This window comes from Orcinus orca, chromosome 1 (assembly GCF_937001465.1).
Source record: "Orcinus orca chromosome 1, mOrcOrc1.1, whole genome shotgun sequence".
Taxonomy (NCBI): domain Eukaryota; kingdom Metazoa; phylum Chordata; class Mammalia; order Artiodactyla; family Delphinidae; genus Orcinus; species Orcinus orca.
In genome coordinates, this window is record NC_064559.1 from 12,592,369 (window position 1) to 12,605,862 (window position 13,494).

The 13,494-nt window shown below is 37.5% G+C and overlaps 1 long non-coding RNA gene across 2 annotated transcripts; it reads right to left on the reverse strand.

Moving 5' to 3' along the window:
• Nucleotides 1-254: 254 nt before the first annotated feature.
• On the reverse strand, nucleotides 255-13,443 carry LOC117201769 (uncharacterized). Of its 2 annotated transcripts, none has more exons than XR_007475559.1 (4): nucleotides 13,333-13,443; nucleotides 12,999-13,146; nucleotides 10,416-10,492; nucleotides 255-2,345 (listed from the first exon to the last, which is right to left on the reverse strand). It is a non-coding gene; the product is annotated as an uncharacterized LOC117201769 (long non-coding RNA). The 2 variants fall into 2 exon arrangements; XR_004483860.2 differs by lacking the exon at nucleotides 255-2,345 and adding an exon at nucleotides 9,661-9,994 and having other exon boundaries at nucleotides 13,333-13,441.
• Nucleotides 13,444-13,494: the final 51 nt, after the last annotated feature.

The window sequence follows — 13,494 nt, forward strand, 5'->3', positions numbered from 1 at the left end:
TAGGGGTCTGTTTTTCCTTTTTTTTTTTTTAGTATAGTTTTTAACACTTCTTAACATTGGTGGATTTGTTTTTTAGTATGATTGCTCTCTTCCTTCTTTCTTTATTTCTTTTTATTACTTTTTAATTTCTTTTATTTTTAATAACTTATTTTCTTTCTTTCTTTCTTTCTTTCTTTCTTTCTTTCTTTCTTTCTTTCTCTTTCTTCCTCCCTCCCCCCTCCCCCCCCTTTCTTTCTTCCTTTCCTTCTTTCTCCCTTTTCTTCTGAGCCGTGTGGCTGACAGGGTCTTGGTGCTCTGGCCGGGTGTCAGGGCTGTGCCTCTCAGGTGGGAGTCCAAGTTCAGAACATTGGTCCACCGGAGACCTCCTGGCTCCATGTAATATCAAACAGCGAAAGCTCTCCCAGAGATCTCCATCGCAACGCTAAGACCCAGCTCCACTCAACGACCAGCAAGCTACAGTGCTTGACACCCTATGGCAAACAACTAGCAAGACAGGAACACAACCCCACCCATTAGCAGAGAGACTGCCTAAAATCATAATAAGGTGGCAGACACCCCAAACCACACCACCAGACATGGTCCTGACTACCAGAAAGATAAGATCCAGCCTCATCCACCAGAACACAGGCACTAGTCCCCTCCACCAAAAAGCCTACACAACCCACTGAACCAAACTTAGCCACTGGGGGCAGACACCAAAAACAACGGGAACTACGAACCTGCAGCCTGCACAAAGGAGACCCCAAAAACAGGAAGTGAAGCAAAATGAGAAGACAGAGAAACACACAACAGATGAAGGAGCAAGGTAAAAACCCACCAGACCAAACAAATGAAGAGGAAATACGCAGTCTACCTGAAAAAGAATTTGGGGTAATGATAGTAAAGATGATCCAAAATCGTGGAAATGGATGGAGAAAATACAAGAAACGTTTAACAAGGACCTAGAAGAATTGAAAAGAAAACAATGATGAACAACACAATAAATGAAATTTAAAATTCTCTAGAAGGAATCAATAGCAAAATAACTGAGGTAGAAGAATGGATAAGTGACCTGGAAGATAAAATACTGGAAATAACTACTGCAGAGAAGAATAAAGAAAAAAGAATGAAAATAATTGAGGATAGTCTTAGAGACATCTAGGAGAACATTATATGCACCAATAATCGAATTATAGGGGTCCCAGGAGAAGAAGAGAAAAAGAAAGGGACTGAAAAAATATTTGAAGAGATTATAGTTGAAAACTTCCCTAATATGGGAAAGGAAATAGTTCATCAAGTCCAGGAGGTGCAGAGTCCCACACAGGTAAATCCAAGAAGAAACACGCCAAGACACATATTAATCAAACTCTCAAAAATTAAATACAAAGAAAATATATTCAAAGCAGCAAGGGAAAAGCAAAAAATAACATACAAGGGAATCCCCATAAGGTTAACAGCTGATCTTTCAGCAGAAACTCTGCAAGCCAGGAGAGAGTGGCAGGGCATATTTAAAGTGATGAAAGGGAAAAACCTACAACCAAGATTAATCTACCCAGCAAGGATCTCATTCAGATTTGACGGAGAAATTAAAACCTTTACAGACAAGCAAAAGCTAAGAGAATTCAGCACCACCAAACCAGCTTTACAACAAATGCTAAAGGAACTTCTCTAGGCAGAAGACACAAGAGAAGGAAAAGACCTACAATAACAAACCCAAAACAGTTAAGAAAATGTTAATAGGAAAATACATTATCGATAATTACCTTAAATGTAAATGAATTAAATGGTCCAACCAAAAGACGTAGACTGGCTAAATGGATACAAAAATAAGACCCATATATATACTGTCTACAAGAGACCCACTTAAGACCTAGGGACGCATACCTACTGAAAGTGAGGGGATGGAAAAAGATATTCCACGCAAATGGAAATCAGAAGAAAGCTGGAGTAGCAATTCTCATATCAGACAAAGTAGACTTTAAAATAAAGACTATTACAAGAGACAAAGAAGGACACTACATAACGACCAAGGGATCAACCCAAGAGGAAGATATAACAACTGTAGACATTTATACAGCCAACATAGTAGCACCTCAATACATAAGGCAAATGCTAACAGCCATAAAAGGGGAAATTGACAGTAACACAATCACAGTGGGGGACTTTGACACCCCCTTTCACCAATGGATGGATCATCCAGAATGAGAATAAATAAGGAAACATAAGCTTTAAACGATACATTAAACAAGATGGACTTAATTGATATTCATGGGATGTTCTGTCCAGGACCAACAGAATACACTTTTTTCTCAGATTCTCATGGAGCATTCTCCAGGATGGATCATACCTTGGGTCACAGATCAAGCCTTGGTAAATTTAAGAAAATTGAAATCGTATCAAGTATCTTTTCTGACCACAGCGCTATGAGACTAGATATCAATTACAGGAAAAAATCAGTAAAAAATACAAACACATGGAGGCTAAACAATACACTACTTAATAACCAAGAGATCACTGAAGAAATCAAAGAGGAAATCAATAAATACCTAGAAACAAATGACAATGAAAACACGATGACTCAAAACCTGTGAGATGTAGCAAAAGAAGTTCTAAGAGGGAAGTTTATAGCAATACAATCCTACCACAAGAAACATCTCAAATAAACAGCCTAGCCTTACACGTAAAGCAATTAGAGAAGAAGAAATAAAAAGCCCCCCAAAGTTAGCAGAAGGAAAGAAATCATAAAGACCAGATCAGAAATAAATGAAAAAGAAGCGAAGGAAACAATAGCAAAGATCCATAAAACTAAAAGCTGGTTCTTTGAGAAGATAAACAAAATTGATAAACCATTAGCCAGACTCATCAAGAAAAAAGGGAAAAGACTCAAATCAATAGAATTAGAAATGAAAAAGGAGAAGTAACAACTGACGCTGCAGAAATACAAAGGATCATGAGAGATTACTACAAGCAAGTGTATGTCAATAAAATGGACAACCTGGAAGAAATGGACACGTTCTTAGAAAAGCACAACCTTCTGAGACTGAACCAGGAAGAAATAGAAAATATAAACAGACCAATCACAAGCACTGAAATTGAGACTCTGATTAAAAATCTTCCAACAAACAAAAGTTCCAGGACCAGATGGCTTCACAGGTGAATTCTATCAAATATTTAGAGAAGAGCTAACACCTATCCTTCTCTAAGTCTTCCAAACTATAGCAGAGGGAGGACCACTCCCAACCTCATTCTACGAAGCCAACATCACCCTGATACCAAAACAAGACAAAGATGTCACAAAGAAAGAAAACTAAAGGCCAATATCACTGATGAACATAGATGCAAAATCCTCAACAAAATACTAGCAAACAGAATCCAACAGCATATTAAAAGGATCATACACCATGATCAAGTGGGTTTATCCCAAGAATGCATGGATTCTTCAATATACACCTATCAATCAATGTGATAAATCATATTGACAAATTGAAGGACAAAAACCATATGATCATCTCAATAGATGCAGAAAAAGCTTTCCACAAAGTTCAACACCCATTTATGATAAAAACCCTGCAGAAAGTAGGCATAGAGGGAACTTTCCTCAACATAATAAAGGCCATATATGACAAACCCACAGCCAACATCGTCCTCAATGGTAAAAAACTAAAACTATTGCCACTAAGATCAGGAACAAGACAAGGTTGCCCACTCTCACCACTATTATTCAACATAGTTTTGGAAGTTTTAGCCACAGCGATCAGAGAAGAAAAAGAAATAAAAAGAATCCAAATCAGAAAAGAAGAAGTAATGCTGTCACTGTTTGCAGATGACATGATACTATACATAGAGAATCCTAAAGATGCTACCAGAAAACTACTAGAGCTAATCAATGAATTTGGTAAAGTAGCAGGATACAAAATTAATGCACAGAAATCTCTGGCATTCCTATACACTAATGATGAAAAATCTGAAAGTGAAATTAAGAAAACACTGCCATTTACCATTGCAACAAAAAGAATAAAATATCTAGGAATAAACCTACCTAAGGAGACAAAAGACCTGTATGCAGAAAATTATAAGACATTGATGAAAGAAATTAAAGATGATACAAATAGATGGAGAGGTACACCATGTTCTTGGATTGGAAGAATCAACATTGTGAAAATGACTCTACTACCCAAAGCAATCTACAGATTCAATGCAATCCCTATCAAACTACCATTGGCATTTTTCACAGAACTAGCAAACAAAAAATTTCACAATTTGTATGGAAACACAAAAGACCCCAAATAGCCAAAATAATGTTGAGAACGAAAAATGGAGCTGGAGGAATCAGGCTCCCTGACTTCAGACTATACTACAAAGCTACAGTAATCAAGACAGTATGGTACTGGCACAAAAACAGAAATATAGATCAATGGAACAGGATAGAAAGCCCAGAGATAAACCCATGCACATATGGTCACCTTATCTTTGATAAAGGAGGCAAGAATATACAGTGGAGAAAAGACAGCCTCTTCAATAAGTGGTGCTGGGAAAACTGGACCGGTACATGTAAAAGTATGAAATTAGAACAGTCCCTAACACCATACACAAAAATAAACTCAAAATGGATTAAAGACCTAAATGTAAGGCCAGACACTATCAAATGCTTAGAGGAAAATATAGGCAGAACACTCTATGACATAAATCACAGCAAGATCCTTTTTGACCCACCTCCTAGAGAAAGGGAAATAAAAACAAAAATAAACAAATGGGACCTAATGACACTTAAAAGCTTTTGCACAGCAAAGGAAACCATAAACAAGACCAAAAGACAACCCTCAGAATGGGAGAAAATATTTGCAAATGAAGCAACTGACAAAGGATTAATCTCCAAGATTTACAAGCAGCTCATGCAGCTCAATAACAAAAAAACAAACAACCCAATCCAAAAATGGGCAGAAGACCTAAATAGACATTTCTCCAAAGAAGATATACAGATTGCCAACAAACACATGAAAGAATGCTCAACATCATTAATCATTAGAGAAATGCAAATCAAAAGTACAATGAGATATCATCTCACACCGGTCAGAATGGCCATCATCAAAAAATCTAGAAACAATAAATGCTGGAGAGGGTGTGGAGAAAAGGGAACCCTCTTGCACTGTTGGTGGGAATGTAAATTGATACAGCCACTGTGGAGAACAGTATGGAGGTTCCTTAAAAAACTAAAAATAGAACTACCATACAACCCAGCAATCCCACTACTGGGCATATACCCTGAGAAAACCATAATTCAAAAAGAGTCATGTATCAAAATGTTCATTGCAGCTCTATTTACAATAGCCAGGACATGGAAGCAACCTAAGTGTCCATCATCGGATGAATGGATAAAGCAGATGTGGCACATATATATAATGGAATATTACTCAGCCATAAAAAGAAACGAAATTGAGATATTTGTAGTGAGGTGGATGGACCTAGAGTCTGCCATACAGAGTGAAGTAAGTCAGAAAGAGAAAAACAAATACCATATACTAACACATATATATGGAATCTAAGGAAAAAAAAAAAAGGTCATGAAGAACCTAGGGGTAAGACGGGAATAAAGACACAGACCTACTAAAGAATGGACTTGAAGATATGGGGAGGGGGAAGGGTAAGCTGTGACAAAGTGAGAGCGTGGCATGGACATATATACACTACCAAATATAAAACAGATAGCTAGTGGGAAGCAGTCGCATAGCACAGGGAGATCAGCTCGGTGGTTTGTGACCACCTAGAGGGGTGGGATAGGGAAGGTGGGTTGGAGGGAGACGCAAGAGGGAAGAGATATGGGAACATATGTATAGGTATAACTGATTCACTTTGCTATAAAGCAGAAACTAACACACGATTGTAAAGCAATTATACTCCAATAAAGATGTTTAAAAAAAAAAAGAAAATAAGTCTCTGGCCTTAATGTACTCTAAAGTTGAAAAAATGTTCTGATGATTTTGGGCAGAAGTGGGCTAGCTCTTTAATGAGGTGGTATTAAAAATATATTACTATTTTGAAGCAAAGAAAATGACTTATTATAGTTACATTAATTATAATAGTGTGATATTGGTGTAAGCAGACACACAACAGGTCCACAGAACAGAATATACAGCCTAGAAATAAACCTACACATATATAGGCAACTGATTTTCAACAAACATGCCAAGGCAGTTCAATTGAAAAATGTTAATCTTTATAATAAATGGTGCTGAAACAATTGAATAGCCATAGGTTAAAAAAAAAAAAATCAACCTCAACCCTTACTATACACCATATACAAAAACTCACTGGAAATAGGTCATTGACCTAAATGTAAGAACAACTTATTGAAGAGAACATAGGAGAAAATGTTTGTAATCTCAGGTTTGCCAAGATTTCAAAAACACACACAAAACCCACAAACTCTAAAATAAATAAACCAGTAATATGGGCTTTATAAAAATAAAAACGTTTGCTTTGGGGCTTCCCTGGTGGTGCAGTGGTTAAGAATCCGCCTGCCAATGCAGGGGACACGGGTTTGAGCCCTGGTCCAGGAAGATCCCAAATGCCGCGGATCAACTAAGCCCGTGTGCTACAACTACTGAGCCTGCGCCCGGAGCCTGTGCTCCTCAACAAGAGAAGCCACCGCAATGAGAAGCCTGTGCACCGCAATGAAGAGTAGCCCCCGCTCTCCGCAACTAGAGAAATCCCACATACAGCAACGAAGACCCAATGCAACCAAAAATAAAATAAATAAATTTTTAAAAAGTTTGCTCTCACTTCTATTCACTGTTATGAAAATGGAAAGGTAAACCACAGACTGGGAGAAAATATTTGCAAAACATACATTCAACAGAGGAATTGTATCTAGAATATATAAATAACTATTACAACTTATTAATAAGAGGACAAAAAAACCAATTTGAAACAAGTGGGTCAAAAATTTGAACAGACACTTCACTAAAGAAGACACAAATGTGGCAGGTATGTATTAATGTAAGGAAAGATATTGAATACCATTAGTCATTAGGGAAGTGCAAATCAAAACCATAATGAGATATTATTGCATATCCGTTAGAATGGCTAAAATTTAAAAGACTGATGTCTGATTTAAAAGACTGATAACAGATGTTGCCAAGGATGAGGATAATTGGATCTCTCATAACGCTGCTGGTTATAATTTAAAATGATTCAACCACTTTGGAAAACAGTTTGACAATTTCTTTAAAAATTACACCTTATCATATGAATGCAGTCTTTCCACTCCTGGGTATTCACTCAAGAGAAATAAAAGTATATGTCCACACCAAGACTTGTTTGCAAATGTTCATGGTGGCTTCATTGGTAATAGTAAAAAAACACAAAAAACAAAAACAAACAAACAAAAAATAGCTGTCCATCAACAGCTAAATAGATGTTAAATTTTGGCATATTGCTCAGCAATAACAAGGAACTATTGATACTAGCAACAACAAAGAAATTCTGAGTGAAATAACACAGACCCCAAAAATAATACACACTGTAAAACTGCATCTATATAAAATTCTAGAAAATTCTAACTAACCTATGACAGTGGTTGCTTACTGATAGAGCAGGGAGACTAGGGATGGACATAAAGAAACATAAGAGAAAAGACCGCAGTAATGAGACCTAATCTTACTAGAGTGAAATGATCCTGTTAAAAAGTAGTGGGAGGAGCTTCCCTGGTGGCGCAGTGGTTGAGAGTCCGCCTGCCGATGCAGGCGGCGCGGGTTCGTGCCCCGGTCCGGGAGGATCCCACGTGCCGCGGAGTGGCTGGGCCCGTGAGCCATGGCCGCTGAGCCTGCGCGTCCGGAGCCTGTGCTCCGCAGCGGGAGAGGCCACAACAGTGAGAGGCCCGCATACCACCCCCCAAAAAAAAAAAAAAAAGTAGTGGGAGATAAATTTGGGTGGCTAGGGTAGGTCGGATTTTGAAAGATTATTAATCAAGCATAATAATTTAGACTTAGAATAAAAAACAGAAAGCTATCAGACTTTAAGTAAAGGGATTATATAACTGAAGTGGAATTTAAGCAAGTATCCTGTTCTAAAAGCCAAGGAGAATGAAGATTTGTGTTGGACATGGCCAGTAGAGTTAAATCCTTTCCCTACAATTAAAAAGCCACGTCAAAGTCATGTCAAAGGGTATGTTCTCCTGGGAGTGCGTCATATACAAGGCAAGGTCTCCTATCACCATGTACTATTTGTCTAGTCCTGACAAATATTATTCCCCTTTCTACTGAACGAAGAAAGAAACTCAAACATCTGAAATTGCCAGTAACACATAGGCTTATATAGAAGTTCTTGTTTCTGGTTCTGCCTAATTTACCTTGGCACTATTTTCACAGAAGTCAAATATTTGGTGATTTGAATAAATACAGAACAAATTCCAGGGTAGGGCCTGGACAACACAATTTCCACAGTTTAAACTGGCTTTACCTATTTATGGTTTTCAAATAGGAATTACTTCCTTACTAGGACAATAGCATAGGCAGAGAATGTAGTCAAAAGCATTAAACTAGGTATCAGAAGTCTAATTGTGTGACCTTAGGCAACTTGCTAACTTTTCTGAGTCTCAGATTCCTTGTCTATAACATTGGGGCTCATGGTAAAACTTCATAACGTTTCTATAAGAAGCTATGGGAGGGACTTCCCTCCTGGCATAGTGGTTAAGAATCCACCTGCCAATGCAGGGGATGTGGGTTTGATCCCTGGTTTGGGAAGATCCCACATGCCGTGGAACGCCACAACTACTGACCCTGCACTCTACAGCCCATGAGCCACAACTACTGAGCCCGTGTGCCTAGAGCCCGTGCTCCGCAACAAGAGAAACCACCACAATGAGAAGCCCGCGCACCGCAAGGAAGAGTAGCCCCTGCTCACAGTAACTAGAGAAAGCCCACGCTTAGCAACAGACCCAACACAGCCATAAATAAATAAATACATACATAGAAGCAATGGGATAATATATTAAAATGTTGCCCATTTATGTTGTTTAAATAATTAAACAGCAGAACTTCAGGCTCTTACAGCCAATAGGAATGGTTGATGGTACAAGACTCTCTGCAAATCAATGACTTTGTCACAGAGGAGACATTTTTTGATAGTACCTCTACCATGGAAACTGTTCCCTTCTTACTAAAAGGTAGCATGGAGGGTAACAGAACCCCCAAAGTGTGTTTGTGAGGTCAAACATGCCTTCTGGAAGGAGACATTGAGATCTGAGAGGGAGAAAATATGCCCTTGATGTAACATATAATCACAGCAGATGTTACAGATCATACACAGCAAACCTCCTGAAGGTTCAGCATTTTGATTGATACAAGCAGTACAAATTAGGAACCGGAACATAAATACCATTATGAAGACTGCACTCAAGAGTGGATCCTAAGCAATTGCAAATGGAAGAGTAAGAATTCTCTGCAAGTACAAAAGCTCATTCCAATTTAATTCTACATGGGATTTGAAATGGTATGGAATACGTAAGAGGATGAATCAATGACATCAAACTAGAATGATTAAATAGAGAATCTAAATATAACTTGATATTTCCCTTAGTTCTCACTGATTCTCTAGAACAATGCTGTCCAATAGCAATATAATTCCAGCTACATATGTCATTTAAATTTTCTAGAAGTCACATTAAAATCAAAACAGATGAAATTAATGTTAATAAATTTTATTTAATCCAATATATCCAAAATATTATCATCTCAACTTGTAATAAACATAATAATTATTAATGAGGCATGTTACATTCTTTATTTCATATGGTATCTTTGAAATCTGGTGTGTATTTTACACTTACAGTACATCTCAATTTAGGTACATTTAAAGGCAGCACAGCTCTAGAAAGTAGGGATTAAATATTAACACCAGATCCAAACCATATATTATACATATTTGCACATTATTTTGTATACATTTTAAAGAAAAGCAAAGCTTAAAATTGTGTTTTAGGATTTAAAATATTTTTGGCCAACCTCTCTTGGAACTTCTGTGGAAAGAGAAAGAATGATGGTGATTATCTCAAAACCTCCCAATTTTTTTGTTTGCAATCAGACTTTTGTTATTTTGTTATCATTTATTTTTCGTAATTACCTTAAACACATTTACTATTCTTGGCAAACATAAACAAACCAAGAATGACATTTGAATGTGTAATAAAACAATTTGCACAAGAGCCCTTATCCCCTTAGGTTGAACTGTAGGAAAACAGTTGCAGAACATGTTACTTGTTTAGGCAAATGTTTCTCACTAGAGCTCTATTGTCATTTTGGGTGGAACATTCCTACCAGTTGCAGGATATACAAAAACCCTAGCCCTGGCTATGAAATTTTAGTACCATCCTTAGTCATGGTAACAAAATAAAAATTGCCCCCATGCAGCCACAACCCCCGGGTAGAAAGGATACCAACCTCCCAGTTGAGAAGCACTGCTTAACACTTTTGTTAAAATCTGATCAGTTAACAAAGCACCTGCAGTTGTGAATATTCTGTAAAAGAAACAAATTATAATATCAACCTAAGAAAAAAATCCCTATATATCAAAGTTACTTGGATCTACAAGGGAGATTTTATATATATATATATAATTAAAGCTAATACTATCTTACTAGATGTCTTACATGTCTGAATTTAATTTTCTCTTCTCTGAGAGGGGTCTTATATTGTTCTACTTCCACATTCCCACATTTGTTCCCTCTTCCACACTATCTTATCTTAAATTTACACCTGAATTAATTGTATTTTTTTCTTTGTATTAATAGTCAAATCATGGATATATTTTGAATTATTTGGAATGACTGTAGAGGATTTTTTCCCTTCATTCTTAACAAAAGAACATGCTTCTCAATTAAAACTTAGGAAAATATAGGTTGAGATGCAGTATGTAGAGTTATTTGGATAATAATTGTCATTAAGTGGGAATTCCCTGGTGGTCTAGTGGTTAGGACTTGGCTATTTCCTTGCCGTGGCCTGGGATTGATCCCTGGTGGGGGAACTAAGATCCCACAAGCCGCGAGGTGGGGCAGTAAAAAAAATATTGTAATTAAGTAAATATACATCATCTTCATGATGGCTGATCTCATTTACCCCTCATAACCAGGTTTCTCCACAATAGAATGGAGTTACTCCTCGGCATTAACAGCTACTAGTTGTATGCTAAAGCACCCAGGAGAAGCAATATAGTCAGTGACTACCATAATGATTGAGATGTATGATGACACCAGTAATTATTTTTAGTATAGATATCTTTTGGATACAACAATCATCACTAATATGATCATGTATCTTTAAAATTTTATGTATGTATGTATGTATACTAATCGAATCTGTTGTGAGCATAAACATTACTTGGTACTCTAGAGCAACTGTTGGCAAACTATGGCCAATAGGCCAAATCCAGCCTGCCACCTGTTTTTGTAAATAAAGTTCTATTAGAACACAGACATTCTCATTCACTTACATTTATCTATGACTGCTTCTGTGTGGCAACAGGAGTTAAATAGTAGTGGTGATAGAGAGACGGTATCACCCAGAGTCTAAAATATTTACTGTCTCTTTAGAGAAAGAGTTTGTTGACCCCTGCTGCAGATTGTAAGCTAAAGGTCAGCAAAAAACCTACACAAATGATTTTTCTTTTATGGCTAGAATGAATTTTATGGAATGAGATCAAGGAGCGGTTAGTTGTCTTGGGCCAAGGTCTCTTCCTTATAGAGGAGCATTTAGGACTGGAAATCTTGACACTGTCTCATGTCATAGGTGAGAAAACCTGGTGAAGTTCATTTTAATGAGATTTAAGAAGTATCTTTTCTAGAGAATTTTCAGGTGAATCTAATCTTTCTAATTGGTGTCTGAAACTATTAGATTGCAGTGAATCTAATAAAGCTTCACGGGAATAACTGAAAGGTTTGTGGGAATAATATTGTCTAAATAAAAGTTTGCAGTTTTTAAAAAAATGTAATTCATCATGTTAAGTTGCTCTTTGGCACAATGCAATTGTAAGAACATCTTTTTGTTCCTTAGAACATGTTTTCGCTTAGATTGGAATCTAGAAGTCTTTGGTATGCTTTGCTTTGTTTTATGTTTGCATTTTTGTCATGCCATTTCTTTTTTTTTAATCTTGTTTATGCTATCGGTAGTATAGTCATTTTCTTTTTACTCTCTTCTCTCCAACACATTTTCTACCAGAATTGTACCATGGAAAATGAAAGAGGTAGGTAGAGCACAGAAAGATATCAATGTTAGTTCTTAACTTTTTGTCTTTTGTCTACTGTTGTCTACAGTTGTCTGATAATGTTAAGGTAAATCGGAAAAATCTTCCCCATTTTTGTGGGAGCATGAATTTCTAGCCAGATAAAATCCATTCTAGTTTGGCTTTGGTGAAATTATACTTCATAGCAAGGGAAGAAATGTAGCCAGACCAAACCTTTTTACTAGAAAAGTATGGCTATATTATTTTCTGTGTGTCCTCTTGGACCACAACTGTCATTTATCAGCCTTGCCTGTGGAGTTAGAGCAGGGGCTTGAGTGAGACCAAGGATTTATGACCCAAAAAGCAGCAGAATTTTTCTCACAAGCCCATAGCTACTGCACAGTATTTATGAAGACAACATATAATCAAGTATTTCAGCATTTTAAGGAATCCCTGTACAAACTCTCACTAGACCCTTTAATCACCTGTACAATATTGTGATTCTGCTCAAATGCTTCACTTTCAGGGCAGGGGAAGCTCAAAAGATTCCTGTGGGAGCCCATGCCATTATTTGTGCAGCCTTAGTTATGAACAAAACTCTTGTAATGACTTTAAAGCTGCTTCTCTTTAACTTTCACTACTTAGTCCTAGTTCCGTTCTCTGATGCTACGAAAAAAGTCTGACTCTTCCTTCACAGATGAACCCCCAAATTTTGGAAATATTGTGTTCCAACGAGTCTCTGCTTTTCAGGATCATCTTCCCTAGAACCCCTCAATTTCCCCTCATTTCACATTTAACCATCTTACTTTCAACCCTTATTTCATAAGTTCGTCAACGTTCCTCATGAAAAGTGACTCCAGACCAGTGCACAGAACCACTGCCGCTGAGAAGGAAAAGATATTTTCGTCCAAATTTTGGGGAAGCAGTCAGGGTCATTTAAATTCAAAGCTAAACCTTTAATGAAAAAGAAAAAAGATTTCAAGGAAGCAATTAACAGGCTATGCAGAGATTTATCTTGTTAGGGCCACGAGCCGCGCCTCCGAGGCTCGCTGCTCGCGCCAGCAAGCCAAGCAGTAACTGAAAGGTCGTCGTACAGGGAACTACTCGGGGAAAGTGACATTCTGCTATTTGGACTGTTACCCTCATCCAGCGGACCTCACGTTGCATTAATCTTCATTTGCAATTAAAGTCTCCCACTTCTTTCCGCTCAGACAGATTAAGATGTACACCTGGGTCCAATCCAATGGGAAGGAGGCTGTACACAGCCACTTCCGGGTCACTTCCGGGTCGAGGCGCCTCCAG